Here is a 15,966-nt window from a genome sequence, read left to right on the forward strand (position 1 = left end):
CAGACTGTACTGTGCCCACTGCCCACCGCTCATATCTGGTGGCACAGTACCTTGCACGCATTATACCACTAATCTAAAAAAAAATGACAGGCAGAGGCAGGCCACCCCGCCGGGGCCGTCGTGGTCGTGGTGCTGTGATTTCCTTTGGCCCTAGAATAATGCCCAGTGTTCAGAGGCCACGTACCCTGATCTCGAAAAGTTCTGAGGACATAGTTGACTGGCTAACACAGGACACCCAATCTTCTACAGCTTCCACTCGGAACCTTGACGCACCATCTTCCTCCAGCTCAGCTTCGGGCACCTCTCAAGTTACCACTCGCCCGCCTGCCGCCACCACTAACACTAGCTCCACAGCTGCTTCACTTGATCTGTCAGAGGAGTTATTTACGCATCAGTTAGAATAAATGAGTGATGCGCAACCATTATTGCCAGAGGATGTAGATAACAGGGATATGTCTCAGTCAGGCAGCATTACACACATGGACGTATGGTGTGATGATGATGATCATCACACCACTGCTGCTTCCTTTGCTGAGTCAGATACAAGTGAAGCAGTTGATGAGGAAGATGTGTCCGTGGATGTCACGTGGGTGCCCGCTCGAAGAGAAGAAGAACAGGGGGAAAGTTCAGATGGGGAGACAGAGAGGAGGAGGAGACGAGTTGGAATCAGGGGGAGGTCATCGCAAGGAGCTAGTGGCACAGTCAGACAGCATGTATCGGCACCCGGGGTCAGCTAGACAGCAGGCCAATCAACGCATGCTGTTGCCACCACCAGAATGCCGTCATTGCAAAGCTCAGCAGTGTGGCATTTTTTTTGTGTCTGCCTATGATAACAGCGATGCCATTTGCAACCTGTGCCAAAAGAAACTGAGTCAAGGGAAATCCAACACCCACCTAGGTACAACTGCTTTGTGAAGGCACATGATCTCACATCACAAACGCCTATGGGATCAACACATGATGAGTACAAGCAGCACACAAACTCAAAGCCACCATCCTCCTCCTGGTCCAGCATCTTCAGCCACGTCAACCACTGCTGTCCTCCTTTCCCCCTCTCAACCACCCGCCACTCTGCCTCTCACCTTCAGCAGTTTCTGCTCATCTGCCCACAGTCAGGTGCCTGTAAAGGAAATGTCTGTAAGAAGCCAATGTCACAGAGTCACCCCCTTGCCCGGCATCTGACAGCTGGCTTGTCGGAACTCTTAGCCCGCCAGCTTTTACCATACAAGCTGGTGGGGTCTGAGGCCTTCAAAAAATTTGTAGCTATTGGGACACCGCAGTGGAAGGTGCCCGGCCAAATTTTTTTCCACAAAGGGCAACCCCAACCTGTTGTCACCGCCAGATATCTGAGAAGCTCTGACAGACGTTCTTCAGAACCTCTTGCTTGAGGTTATTTTGTTTTGCTTTCGTTTTGTCATCTCGTTTCCCTCTCTCAGCTGTCATCAAGTTGCACTGATTGCATCCCTTTAAATCCCCTCCCATACTCCATCACTTGGCGGTTTATACAACTTCATGGATTGTGCGCATGCTGGATGCTGCAACTGATGCTTCTACAGATTAGTCTGTTCCATTTTTGTGTTTTCCTGTTGGCTTGATCCTAGGTTACCCTGACTCCCTCCGTATTAAGTGTAGGGAGCCGGTGGTCGTGTCCCCTCACTATTATAGGGTGTTCAGGTGTCATACAGTCGAGGCACGAGGGCATGCAATTATCTATCATAGAGATCTTTGCATGGGCTGAGAAGTCAGGGAGAGTGCTAGGGCTCTTACAGGGCTCACCCTTATGTTCCTTAGTTTGGGATCAAGTCAGTCGGATCTTCATTTGTTGTCTTCTAGTTTTCTGCAACACCGTCCATGACACCTGTACTCTATTGTGGAAAAGGAAGTCATGGCATGTCTGGCACACAGTGTTGGGGCAAGGGTCCATCTGACCACTGATACCTGGTCTGCAAAGCACCAGTCAGGGCAGGTATATCACGTACACTGCGCATTGGGTAAACCTGCTGACGGCTGCCAAGCAAGTAATGTGTGGCTCTGCAGAGGAGTTGGTGACACCGCCACGACTTGCAGGCAGGCCTGCTGCCACCTCCTCTACTCCCTCCTACTCCATCCTCTTCGCTAACCTCCTCAGCTGAGTCCTCTTCTGCTGCTGCGTCTTGCTCCACATCAACTGCACACCCCCAGCTCCCCAGGGGCTATTCCACATTCCGGATACGACAGTGTCACGCCGTCTTGGGGTTGACTTGCCTGAAAGCAGAGAGTTACACCGGACCAGCACTCCTGTCCGCCCTGAACGCACAGGTGGATCAGTTGCTGACTCCGCACCAACTGGAGAAAGGCAAAGTGGTGTGTGACAACGGCAGCAATTTGTTGGCGGCATTTAATTTTGGGCAAGTTGACACATGTGCCGTGCATGGCACATGTGTTGAATCTGATCGTACAACGCTTTGTACATAAGTACCCAGGCTTACAGGACGTCCTCAAGCAGGCCAGGAAGGTGTGTGGCCATTTCAGGCATTCCTACACGGCCATGGCGCACTTTTCCGATATTCAGCGGCGAAACAACATGCCAATGAGGCGCTTGATTTGCGACAGCCCGACACGTTGGAATTTAACACTCCTAATGTTCGACCACCTGCTCCAACAAGAAAAAGCCGTCAACAAGTATATGTATGACCGGGGTGCTAGGACAGCCTCTGCAGAGCTGGGTATTTTTTTGTCACATTACTGGACGCTCATGCGCAATGCCTGTAGGCTCATACGTCCTTTTGAGGAGGTGACAAACCTAGTCAGTCGCACTGAAGGCACCGTCAGCGACATCATCCCATTTGTTTTCTTCCTGCAGCGTGCCCTGCGAAGAGTGCTGGATCAGGCCGTAGATGAGTGTGAAGAGGAAGAGTTGTGGTCACCATCACCACCAGGAACAGCCTTATGAGCATCGCTTGCTGGACCTGCGGCAATGCTGGAAGAGGAGTCTGAGGAAGAGGAGTGAGAGGAGGAATGTGGCTTTGAGGAGGAGGAAGACCAACCACAGCAGGCATCCCAGGGTGCTCGTTGTCACCTATCTGGTACCCGTGGTGTTGTACATGGCTGGGGGGAAGAACAGACCTTCAATTAGATCAGTGAAGACGAGGAACAAGACATGAGTAGCTCGGCATCCAACCTTGTGCAAATGGGGTCTTTCATGCTTTCATGCCTATTGAGGGACCCTCGTATAAAAAGGCTGAAGGAGAACGACCTGTACTGGGTGGCCACGCTACTAGACCCCCGATATAAGCAGAAAGTGGCGGAAATGTTACCGAATTACCAGAAGTCGGAAAGGATGCAGCAGTTCCAAAACAAGTTAAAAAGTATGTTTTTACAGCGTATAAATGTGATGTCACAGAACAACGAGAATCTAACAAGGGAAGAGGTGAAAGTAATCCTCCTCCTACCTCCACCACGCCGGCAAGGACAGGACGCTTTACAGACGTGTTGTTGATGGAGGACATGCAGAGCTTTTTAAGTCCTACGCATCGCCACAGCCCTTCTGGGTCCACCCTCAGAGAATGACGACCGACAGGTAGCTGACGACCTCGCCTTAACTGCAGATATCGACGCTCTGAGGACCGATGAACCCCTTGACTACTGGGTGTGCAGGCTTGACCTGTGGCCTGAGCTATTCCAATTTGCGATAGAACTTCTGGCCTGCCCCGCTTCAAGTGTCCTGTCAGAAAGGACCTCAGCGCAGCAGGAGGTATTGTCACTGAGAAGAGAAGTCGCCTAGGTCAAAAAAGTCTAGATTACCTCACCTTTATCAAGATGAATGAGGCATGGATCCCGAAGGGACTGACAGTGGGAAATACATTCGAATAAAAAAGGCCTGATGAGATGCCTTGGGCTAATGGTCCACACGCTGCTGTATTTAATCTCTGCATGCCGTATAACTTGCGTGACTTCTCCGTCACCAACTAGGGTTCAAGCCGCAATGTTTTAGTGCACTTTCTGCCTGTGTACATGCCTAATTTTTCTGGCCTCTGGTGCTGCACTGTGGCTGCAAAAACAAAACATACATGTGTCAATTCCCCTTTGTGATCGTTACCTTGGTGTGGTGAAGGGGCTTGCGTAGCACAATGAAGCGATCGCCTCTAAGTGTGTTGGCAATGTTGGCACACCCCAGATAAGGTCGTTGCTTCATTGTGAACAGACCAAAAGTGATCGGCTGGATAATATTGCATAGAAAAAACATTCATTTTCTTTGTGATCATCTAAGGTGATCATTAAAGCCTACTAGGCCAGCAATGGGCCCACACTGCAGAATCATTGTTTTCTGGGTCACTTAACTGTCACTGAACTACCTCAGCATGACCATAGGCTTTGAAAAACCACCATCGCCTGCAATCTCCCAAACGTGCGCACGAGCACAGTCATCACTACACCAAGATTGACGCATAGAGGAATACAATTTATGTCATGAGTGTGTCAACTATTGACAACTCTATGTGGTTGTCTAAAATTTATTCATTACACGTCCCCTGATAGGGGACATAACCGGGATTAAACTGATAAGAATAGTACTTCTTAACATACCACTCATATAGGGTAGCACAGTAAATTGCACGGCGCACGTGCAGTGCCCCAAATTGGTAAGTAAGAGGACCAACCAAGCATCTTTTTCCATCTCCCGTTCCTAAAATCTATTCCATACACCGGCCCCTGATTGGGGACGTAACAGGGATTAAACTTAAATTACTTCAAATAAAAGTTGACATAATGGCTCATGACATATGTAGTACAGTAAATGGACAATGTTGTATAATACAATGCATAACTGTATATGAACATAAGCACTTTATTAATCTGATAACACAAACAAAATACATTTTTAACAACATGGGTAAACAGGAAAGAAAAAAAAAAAAAGGAAAAGAAAAAGAAAGAAGAAAGAAAAAGGCTCTGGAGAGTAGCTGGAGAGTCACAAACCCTCCAAGGGTTAAATGTTAAGATTATGTTAACAAGGTGTACGTTGTTATGCAAATAGAAAAGTTAGAATAACTTTCCCATAAATTGTGATGACGAACCGGTTCCTCTGACTATTTCCCGAATGGGGAAAATATATTGTATCTTGCTATGAGCCCATGTCCTAACAGGAAATTCAGTAAAAATCAAACCACACATCATACTACTACTCGATCTAGAACCTCTGAATCCCTCACTATTTGCGCCCTTTTCCAAGGGTACCACAACCTCCATTCTATGGAGCTGATGCATCTTGTTGAACCACATTTTTAAGTCTGGAGGAGTGGTGTCCCTCCATCTAGTTGGGATAAGAAATTTTGCGGTCGCAATCATGTGTGTAGGAAGATTTTCTTTCGAAGGTTGAAAATTGGGAGCTGGGATCCACAGCAATACCAACTCGGGAGTGAGTTTTAAAAAAGTGGGGCATATTGAGTTGATGGATCTCTGTCACCACCAGACATCTGAGAAGCTCTGACAGACGTTCTTCAGATCCTCCTGCTTGAGGTTCCTTTTGTTTTGCTTTCGTTTTCTCATCTCGTTAGCCTCTCTCAGCTGTCATGTAGTTGCACTGATTGCATCCCTTTAAATCCCTTCCCATACTGCATCACTTTGCGGTTTATACAACTTCCTGCAGCGTGTACATGCTGGATGCTACTACTGAGTCTTCTACAGATAAGTTTGTTCATTCATTTGTGTTTTCCTGTTTGCTGGATCTGGATCCTAGGTGACCCTGACTCCCTCCGTATTAAGTGTAGGGAGCTGGTGGTCGTGTCCCCTCACTATTATAGGGTGTTCAGGTGGCATACAGTCAAGGAACGAGGATATGCAATCATCTACCATAGAGATTTTTGCATAGGCTGAGCAGTAAGGGAGAGAGCCAGGTCTGTTACAGGGCTTACCCTCTGGTTCCTTAGTTTTGGATCCAGTCAGTCGGATCTTCATTTTGTGTCTTCTAGTTTTCTGTACACCTTCCGTGACATTATAAACCGCCAAAACCGTCTCAAGCATGGATCCGGTTTCACTTTTGACTGAACACATGCAGGGTCTTTCATTGGAGGTAGCAGATCTCCGTAAAACTGTTTCTCAGTTTCAGGTGACCGGTTCAGCTTGCGTTCATGGAGTTTGTTCTGAGCCTAAGATCTCGCTTCCGGATACGTTCTCCGGGGGTAGTGAGAATTTTGTTCGTTTTAGAGAGGCTTGCAAACTCCATTTTCGTCTACTTCCCCATTCCTCTGGTGATAAGGAGCAGAGGGTGGGAATCATCATCTCGCTGCTCAGGGATAACGCTCAGTCCTGGGCCTTTTCGCTGCCGGTGGGGGCACGGCCCCTCTGTTCAGTGGATGAATTTTTTTAGCCCTGGGTCAGATATATGATGATCCGTCTTTTATGCCAGGGTAAACAGTCCGCAGAACTATACTGTTCAGAATTTTGGAGATGGGCAGCTGATACTGGTTGGAATTATGCTGCACTCCGAAGTCAATTTTGCCATGGTCTTTCAGAGGGATTGAAAGATGCATTTGCCTTTCATGAGAGACCCACCTCCTTGGACTCTGCCATGTCTCGGGCTGTTCGTATTGACAGGCATCTTAGAGAGAGAGGAGAGATCACTCCTTCCTGTCATACTCAGTCCAAGGACAGTGCGGCGGTCTCATTCAGTGCACAGGGGTCTCAGTCGCTCTCAATCCCTTCTGAGCAGGAGCCCATGCAGCTGGGTTTGCTTGCCTCTGACAATCGAAGATTCAGCTCTCATAGGAAGGTTTGTTTCTGTTGTGGAGGTATAAATCATTTGGCAAATGTTTGTCCCTCTAGGAGATTCAGGCAGTTTTTTGAGAGTAATAAAGAAACAAAAAGAAAAAAATCCTCTAAAAACGTTCCATCTGTTACTATTGGCAAGGTTGATGCGGAAATTGAAGGTTTTCCGTTTGCTTGTAGTTCCCGTTTTGTCCTACCTGCCAGGGTGGCACTAGAGAGCAAGAACATTTTTTGTGAGATTTTTGTAGATAGTGGAGCAGCTGTCAATATCATTGATAATCAATTTGCTATAACTCATGGTTTCCAGGTATGCACTTTGGGAAAGGATATACCTGTTTTTGCTATTGATTCCGTTCTACTTTCTCAGAAATCGTTAAAGGGCATAGTTCACAATATCCATTTGATTGTGAGTGATACTCATGTTGAGGATGTGTCATGTTTCGTCCTAAGCGGGTTGCCTACTCCTCTAGTGTTGGGGCTACCCTGGCTCACTAAACATAACCCCACCATTGATTGGCAAGCGAGGCAAATAAATGGTTGGAGTGACTTTTGCAGAGAGAATTGCCTCACGACATCTGTTTCTGAGGTTTCTACTAAGACTGTACCATCTTTTCTCTCTGAATTTTCGGATGGTACAGTCATACAACCTGGTCAGGGTCAGAGAAGGAGACGAATGGAAGACGGCCTTCAATACCCCTGAGGGACATTTTGAGAATTTGGTTATGCATTTTGGTTTGATAAATGCTCCAGCCGTCTTTCAGCATTTTGTGAACAGCATTTTTTTATCATTTAATGGGGAAATTTGTATTAGTGTATCTAGATGACATTTTGATTTTTTTCTCCTTATTTCAAAACTCATAAGGACCACCTACGTCAGGTCTTGCTCATCCTGCGGGAGAATAAATTGTACGCTAAACTGGAAAAATGTGTGTTTGCGGTTCCAGAAATTCAATTTCTGGGGTTTCTTCTCTCCGCTTCTGGTTTTCGCATGGACCCCGAGAAGGTCCGTGCTGTGCTTGAGTGGGAGCTTCCTGAGAATCAGAAGGCGCTGATGCGTTTTTTGGGTTTTGACAATTATTACAGGAAGTTTATTTTGAATTATTCCTCTGTTGTTAAACCACTCACTGATATGACTAGAAAGGGGGTAGATTTTTCCTCCTGGTCGGTAGAGGAGCGTAAGGCCTTTTCTAGTATCAAGGAGAGTATTGCTTCCATTCCCATCTTGGTACAACCTGATATTTCTCTGTCCTTCATAGTTGAGGTGGATGCTTCTGAGGTGGGTGTGGGTGTGGTCTTGTCTCAGGGTCCCTCTCCTGCCAAATGGCGACCGTGTGCCTTTTTCTCGAAGAAACTCTCCTCCGCAGAGAGAAATTACGATGTGGGAGATAGGGAGTTGTTGGCCATCAAGTTAGCTTTTGAGGAATGGCGCCATTGGCTAGAGGGAGCCAAACACCCTATTACCGTGTTTACTGACCATAAGAATCTGGCCTACTTGGAGTCAGCCAAGCGTCTGAACCCGAGACAGGCCAGATGGTCTTTGTTCTTTTCAAGGTTTAATCTTGTTGTCACGTTCCGCCCTGGGGTTAAGAATGTGAAGGCGGATGCCCTGTCACGTTGTTTTCCGGGAGGTGGAATTTTGAAGACCCGGGTCCCATTTTGGCTCAAGGTGTGGTGGTCTCTGCTCTTTATCCTGAATTGGAGGCAGAGGTTCAGGTAGCCCAGTCAGAGGCTCCTGATCTTTGTCCTCCTGGGAGGTTGTTTGTGCCTCTCGCTTTAAGACACAAGATTTTTAAGGAGCACCACGATACTGTCCTTACTGGGCAACCGGGGGCAAGAGCCACAGTGGATTTTATCGCTCGGAGATTCTGGTGGCCGTCGCTTCGTAAGTCGGTTGAGGGTTTTGTGGCAGCCTGCGAGACCTGCGCTCGTGCCAAAGTCCCTCATTCACGGCCATCAGGTTCTCTCCTCCCGTTACCCATTCCTTCCCGTCCTTGGACACATCAGTCCATGGACTTCATTACGGACCTGCCTCGTACTTCGGGGAAGACTGTGATTCTGGTGGTGCTCGTTTTAGCAAAATGGTGCATTTCATTCCTTTTCCTGGCTTGCCCAATGCTAAGACACTGGCGCAGGCATTTATTGATCACATTGTCAAATTGCATGGTATTCCTTCAGACATAGTCTCTGATAGGGGCACGCAGTTTGTTTCCAGATTCTGGAAGGCTTTCTGTTCTCGCTTGGGGGTTCGGTTGCCATTCTCTTCTGCTTTCCACCCGCAGTCGAATGGCCATACAGAGCGCGTCAATCAGAATCTGTAGACATATCTGCGCTGTTTTGTGGCGGAGAATCCGGAGGATTGGTGTTCTTTTTTGTCCCTTGCTGAGTTTGCTTTAAATAACCGTCGTCAGGAGTCCTCTGATAAGTCACAATTTTTTGGTGCATATGGGTTTCATCCGCAGTTTGGGACATTCTCTGGAGAGGGGTCTTCTGGTTTACCTGATGAGGACAGATTTTCCTCGTCTTTGTCATCTATTTGGCAAAAGATTCAGGATAATCTAAAGAGCATGAGTGAGAGATATAAGCGTGTGGCGGATAAGAGACGTGTGCCTGGTCCGGACCTGAATGTTGGTGATCTGGTGTGGTTGTCTACTAAGAATATCAAATTGAAGGTTCCCTCCTGGAAGTTGGGTCCTAAGTTTATTGGGCCTTACAAAATCTTGTCAGTCATCAATCCTGTTGCCTACCGTCTTGATCTTCTTCAGATTTGGAAGATCCATAATGTTTTTCATAAGTCCTTATTAAAACCTTATGTCCAACCCGTTGTACCCTCGTCTTTGCCTCCTCCTCCGATTGTGGTTGATGGTAATCTTGAATTTCAGGTCTCTAGGATTGTGGATTCTCGTGTTGTCCGTGGTTCTCTCCAGTACCTCGTTCATTGGGAAGGTTATGGTCCTGAGGAGAGGATGTGGGTCCCAGTGACGGACATTAAGGCCACTCGTCTCATCAGGGCTTTCCATAGGTCCCATCCTGAGAAGGTGGGCTCTGAGTGTCCGGAGTCCACTCGTAGAAGGAGGGGTACTGTCACCACCAGACATCTGAGAAGCTCTGACAGACGTTCTTCAGAACCTCCTGCTTAAGGTTCCTTTTGTTTTGCTTTCGTTTTCTCATCTCGTTAGCCTCTCTCAGCTGTCATGTAGTTGCACTCATTGCATCCCTTTAAATCCCTTCCCATACTGCATCACTTTGCGGTTTATACAACTTCCTGCAGCGTGTACATGCTGGATGCTACTACTGAGTCTTCTACAGATAAGTTTGTTCATTCATTTGTGTTTTCCTGTTTGCTGGATCCTAGGTGACCCTGACTCCCTCCGTATTAAGTGTAGGGAGCCGGTGGTCGTGTCCCCTCACTATTATAGGGTGTTCAGGTGTCATACAGTCGAGGAACAAGGATATGCAATCATCTACCATAGAGATTTTTGCATAGGCTGAGCAGTAAGGGAGAGAGCCAGGTCTGTTACAAGGCTTACCCTCTGGTTCCTTTTGGATCCAGTCAGTCGGATCTTCATTTTGTGTCTTCTAGTTTTCTGTACACCTTCCGTGACAATCTCTCAACGTCCTTCCAAAATTGTGTTATCAAGGGGCAGGACCAACACATGTGTATCATGGATCCAACATCCGAATAGCATCTCCAGTGGCGACTCTAGGAACAATATATAGGGGGGCACAAAGATACCACAGTCAAAAATGGGGGGCAAAAACAAAATAAGTATATATAAATAAGATTACAAAATACGAGAAAATTGAGGTATGCAGGGATACCTTTATAATAAAGCAATTTACTTACAAAAGAAGCTATTCAGTCGTCAGCTGTGCCGTCCTCTGCTTGCTTCCGTGGATTCTTTCCCCTTCTTTCTGTCTCTCGTCAGTGCAAAGGCACACTGTTATGGGGGAATCTGTGGATGACACATTATGCCTCTCATTAGCCCTCATTATGCCTCTCATATCAACCCTTATGCCTCATTAGCCCCCATTATTCCTCTTATTAGCCTCCATTATGCCTCTTATCACCCCCATATCAGCCCTTATGCCTCATTAGCCCCCAGATCAGCCCTTATGCCTCATTGGCCCCCATTATAAGCCCTTATGCATCATTAGCCCCCATTATAAGCCCTCATGCCTCATTAGCCCCCATGATAAGCCCTTATGCCTCAATAGCCCCCATTATTCCTCTTATTAGCCCCCATTATGCCTCATTAGCCCCATTATAAGCCATTATGCCTCATTAGACCATATTATGCCTCTTATTAGCCCCCATATGCCTAATTAGCCCCCTTTATGCCTCCAATTAGCCCCCATATGCCTCCTATTAGCCCCCATATGCCAACAATTAGCCCCCATAGCCCCCTTATGTCTCCAATTAGCCCCATATGCCTCCAATTAGCCCCCATAGCCCCCATATGCCTCCTATTAGCCCCCATATGCCTCCTATTAGCCCCCATCTGCCTCCAATTAGCCTCCATATGCCTCCAATTTGCCCCATATGCCTCCAATTAGCCCCATATGCCTTCAATTAGCCCCCATATGCCTCCAATTAGCCCCCATATGCCTCCAATTAGCCCCCATAATGCCCCCAGCAGCCACATTTTTTATAAAATAAAAAAACACTTACCTCTCCTGTTCCTGGACGGACGCCGCCTGCAATTTTCTCCCTCCTCAGTCAACTGTGCTCTAAACTGGCGCGCACAGCGTGAGGTCACAGAGCGACCTCACGCTGTGCGCAGCCCTGCACAGCCGAGAGCCAGGAAGTGGTGAGTACAGAGCGTTCACCACTTCCTGGACCTTCGGTACTAATGAGCGCTTCCATAATGGAAGCGTTCATTAGTATTCACCAGGGGGAATCAGCGGGGGGAATCAGCGGGGGGGGGGGGGGGGCACCCGGGAGGGCAAGGAACAACATAGGGGGGCCCCCCTCGCCCCCCTCTAGCGACGCCACTAGGCATCTCCAACATTGATTAGTGTGAGATAATCCTATTCAAGACAGGTAAACTGGTGTCTTATACCATCTGGTAATTGTTTTATAAGAGTTTTCCTGATAGCGGACACATGTGGAGAACCCTATTGCATGAGATAGAATGTATGAAGATTCAGTGTCAGAGAAACTCCTCCCCAAATCTTTTTCCCATTGACGTATATAATATGGTTTGGAAATACTGGACATGTTCAGTAAATTGCTGTAAGTCACTGAAAGTGATTTTTTCAGAGGTGAAGGGAGAATAGTGAAATTTTCTAACCAAAAACGTAGATTCAGAAGCCTTTTTTTCATATTTCCTGCATATATTCTTAAAGTCCCACAATTGTATTGGAGTAGGAGGATCTCTTCCCAGTTTGTTGTAAATGTTTTCCAGAGATAGTATATGATTGGCCTCTGTCACCTCACCTATTCTAGTATTTCCCAAAGAGTGCCACCAACTTTTATCTCCTCCTCCCATCTTGTTAAAGAGGTAAGGCAGCACACTAAGTGGGGCTATTTTTGACACTTTACTTCCTTTTAGGGGGGCTATTGGGGAATTGCGATAACTAGTGAGCATACTTTTAGTCAGTGTGCACATCTTTGGGCATAGAGAGAGCGGGACTTCCTGCGACCACATTATAGCATGTCTATGTATTCCCAATAGGGTTCTCTCTATATCAAAATAAGGTGCCACTAATTTGTCATTTGCTAGAAGTGCCCATCTAGATAGCTGTATGGCTTTATTATATAATGCCATATCAGGCAACGAGATACCACCTCTATGCTTTATTTGGTTAAGGAGTGAATAAGCTAATCTAGGCCTTTTAGTCTTCCATAGAAAAGATGTGAATATACTCTTGAGTTGAGCAAAATAGGAGGCCGGAATGTGTATCGGGAGAGCTTGACATAAATATAAAAGTTGGGGTAAAACAAATGTGGATAATAGTTTAATTTCTGATGGGGAAGGCATCCGACAGGGTGCCATTTACCATGACTTGTGCCATGGGACATGAATATAATGAAAAAATGGCAGAAAAAAACACAGAGGGAAACCCAAATTTCATTAGAGTTGCTTTCATGAAGTCCCAATTGACCCTGTCGAATGCCTTCTCCGCATCAGTGCCCAAAAGTAACATGGGTGTATTTGTAACCTGAGCATTATGGATCAGGTGGATCAACCTCCATATATTGTGCTTCCCTTCTCTTCCAGGGACAAACCCTACTTGTTCAGGATCAATAAGTTTGTTTAACGAGGGGGCTATCCTGTACGACAGTAATTTAGACAACATTTCAAGTCACAGTTGAGTAAAGAGATGGGCCTGTAGCTCCCACAGTCCTCAGGGTCCTTCCCTTCTTTGTGCAAAATTGTTATGTGCGCCCTCAAGGCCTGGGGAGCTAGTGACGAACCCCCCAACAGTGAGTTGCAGAGATCAGTAAAATGAGGGAGGAGGAGTTGTTTAAATTTCTTGTAATAGATAATTGGAAGACCGTCAGGTCCTGGGCTCTTCCCTATGGAGATAGTTCTAAGGACTTTTTCCACTTCGGACGTAGAGAAGGGTTTAAGGAGTTGCTATCGTTCCTCATCCGATAATGAAGGCGATTTAATTGAAGTAAAAAATTCCTCTATGAGAGTTGCATTTGTTCTCTCTAGCAGGTCCTGATCTACAACTGGTGTAGGGAGGTTATAAAGTTTTGAGCAAAATGTCTGGAAAGCTTTGGCTATGATGGGGGTAGAGGTTACTTTCAAGGGAGGGCTGGTCCTTATTGATGAGACAAAAGTTTTTTCTCCTCTTTTTAATTAAATGAGACATCATTTTGTTTCCTTTGTCGCCATGTTCATATGTTTTACTTTTCAGGAGCAGGAGAGACCTGGCTTCTTTGATATTGAGGAGGTCTTTAACCTTACATCTAAGTACACATAGTGCCTCCTTATGTACCTCAGAGTGTGTTAATTTATGCAATTTTTCCTGTGTATGGATCTGAGAGAGCAACGACATCAACTCCTTTGTGGATTTCTTTTTAACATAGGAACCCAATGCTATCAGTTCGCCTCTTATATATGCCTTATGAGCTTCCCATAGTATTGGAATAGAAACTTCAGGGGTGGCGTTGGTTTTGAAATAATTTTCTAGCTTGTCTCCTAATGTTTTTAGGTGGGATTGTGTTTCAAGAAGTGTGGTGTTCAACCTCCACGACCAGGCCTTATGTGGAAGACATTGGAGGGAAAGCAACATCATGATGGGAGCATGATCTGATATTACCAGATTCCCTATCTTTGCACCCTTCACACATGTCAAATGGGAATCTGGCAAAAAAAGGTAATCTATCCGACTGTATGAGTTGTGAACATGTGAAAAGAAAGTGAAATCCTTTTCTGAGGGATGAATAGTTCTCCAGACATCAACCAGACGCATTTCCGCCAATGCCATCATCAATCCCACCATTTGTTTCTTAGTAATATTGGTGGATCTTTGGGGGGGTATCTAGCGAGATTTTAATATCTCCACCTACTATCAGCATGCCCTCAGAGAAGTCCTTAATCGTCCTGAGTGCCCTAAGTAACCAGGGAACCTGGCGAGAATTAGGAGCATACATGTTAGCAATAGTAATCTTAACATTAAAGATTGTGCCCTGTATAATAAGCAAACGACCTTCTGGATCAATATAGGATTTAACCAGACGAAAAGGGATAGAGGGGCTAATGGCAATAGACACACCTCTGGAAGCAGATGAATGTGTAGCATGAAACCACTGCGAGTATTTAGACGTGGGTAGTGAAGGGATGTGGCCATGGCGGAAGTGCATCTCCTGCCACAAGACTATGTCCGCCTTCTGTTTATATAGCAGGTTGAAAATCGGTCTTCTTTTTTTAGGAACATTAAGCCCATTCACATTATGGGACAATACATTCAAGTTAGCCATAACCCCATGAGAAAAAGCAAATGTCACTGCCTACCGTGAGCCTTATAAAAGTAAAAACTAAGAGGAACCAATTTTTACAATGAACCTTAGTAACAAACAGGGGGTTAATAATAGTTATTGATGTAATCGGTAACTGAGGCGTTAGCAGTCCACCCGGCCCAACCATTCCATCCATAAAATGAGAATGAGGAGGGCAGGTCCGGCCCAGGGAAGTGCAACACCCCCGCTGGGAAGGGAGGAAAGCCTTTGGCATCCAGACTAGCTGCAATTTTGTAGATAGCAAGTATTACACCTCATCATATAACGGGTAAATGCATAGGATTAATCAAATGGGATCCTAAGAAGGTGAAAAAGCAGTGTAAGATCTTTTGTTACTTTTCAGATAGAAATGACTTGAAAAAGCATAAAAAAGCAAAGGCAAATGTAATTCCAAGTTCACCCACCATCGTAAAGGTAATGGCTAGTGAACCAGGAGGCATTTGTATGCTTAAAGGTATATCATGACAAAGAGAGCATACGACCTGCACAGAACACACAGTAAAACCGTTGAGCTAGAACAAGTAGAACCGTTAGAACAGTTACCGATAGGGGGTCGCTTAATGACCTCCTAGAGTCGCATCTGGTGTTGAGGGATAGAGGCGACTATAAATGCATAGGAAGATAGATATGAATGGCTCCTGACAGTCCTGAAGTGATCTTCCTGCTTTTGGGTGACTTTGGCTTCTTGACCACCTGCCATGTTGGAATCTCAGGCAGGTCTGGGAAACCCAGATCCTCTGGCACTGGCATCCAAGGCTGGACTTTAATTGGAGCAATACCAAGGTTGTCCCAGGCTGCTCCTAAGTCCTATGACGTTCTGATTACAATTTGCTGCCTTGCTTTGAAAGTAGCTAGGCCAAAGGGAAACAGCCATCTCACTGGAAGTTTGTGTGACCTGAGGGCATCCGTAACAGCTTTCAGTGCTCTGCGTTTTGCCAGGGTGCTAGACGCCAAGTCCTGGTAGAATTGTATACGCGCCCAATTATATGAGATGTCCTTAGACTCTCTGCGGCTCTTAATAGAGAAGCCATGTCCAGATAGTTTAGCAGGCTGCATATTATATCTCTAGGGGGGGCGTTTTCAGGCAGTTTTGGCCTCAGAGCTCTGTAGGCTCTCTCAATTATTATCTGGGAGGCTTTATCTTCTCCCACCAGTGAGGCAAATATAGCGGTTACTGCGTTTGCAATCTCCCCAGGAGGATTGTCCTCTGGCACCCCTCTTATGGGGACATTCTTCCGCCTGCTCCT

This window comes from Bufo gargarizans, chromosome 2 (genome assembly GCF_014858855.1).
Source record: "Bufo gargarizans isolate SCDJY-AF-19 chromosome 2, ASM1485885v1, whole genome shotgun sequence".
In the NCBI taxonomy this organism is placed as follows: domain Eukaryota; kingdom Metazoa; phylum Chordata; class Amphibia; order Anura; family Bufonidae; genus Bufo; species Bufo gargarizans.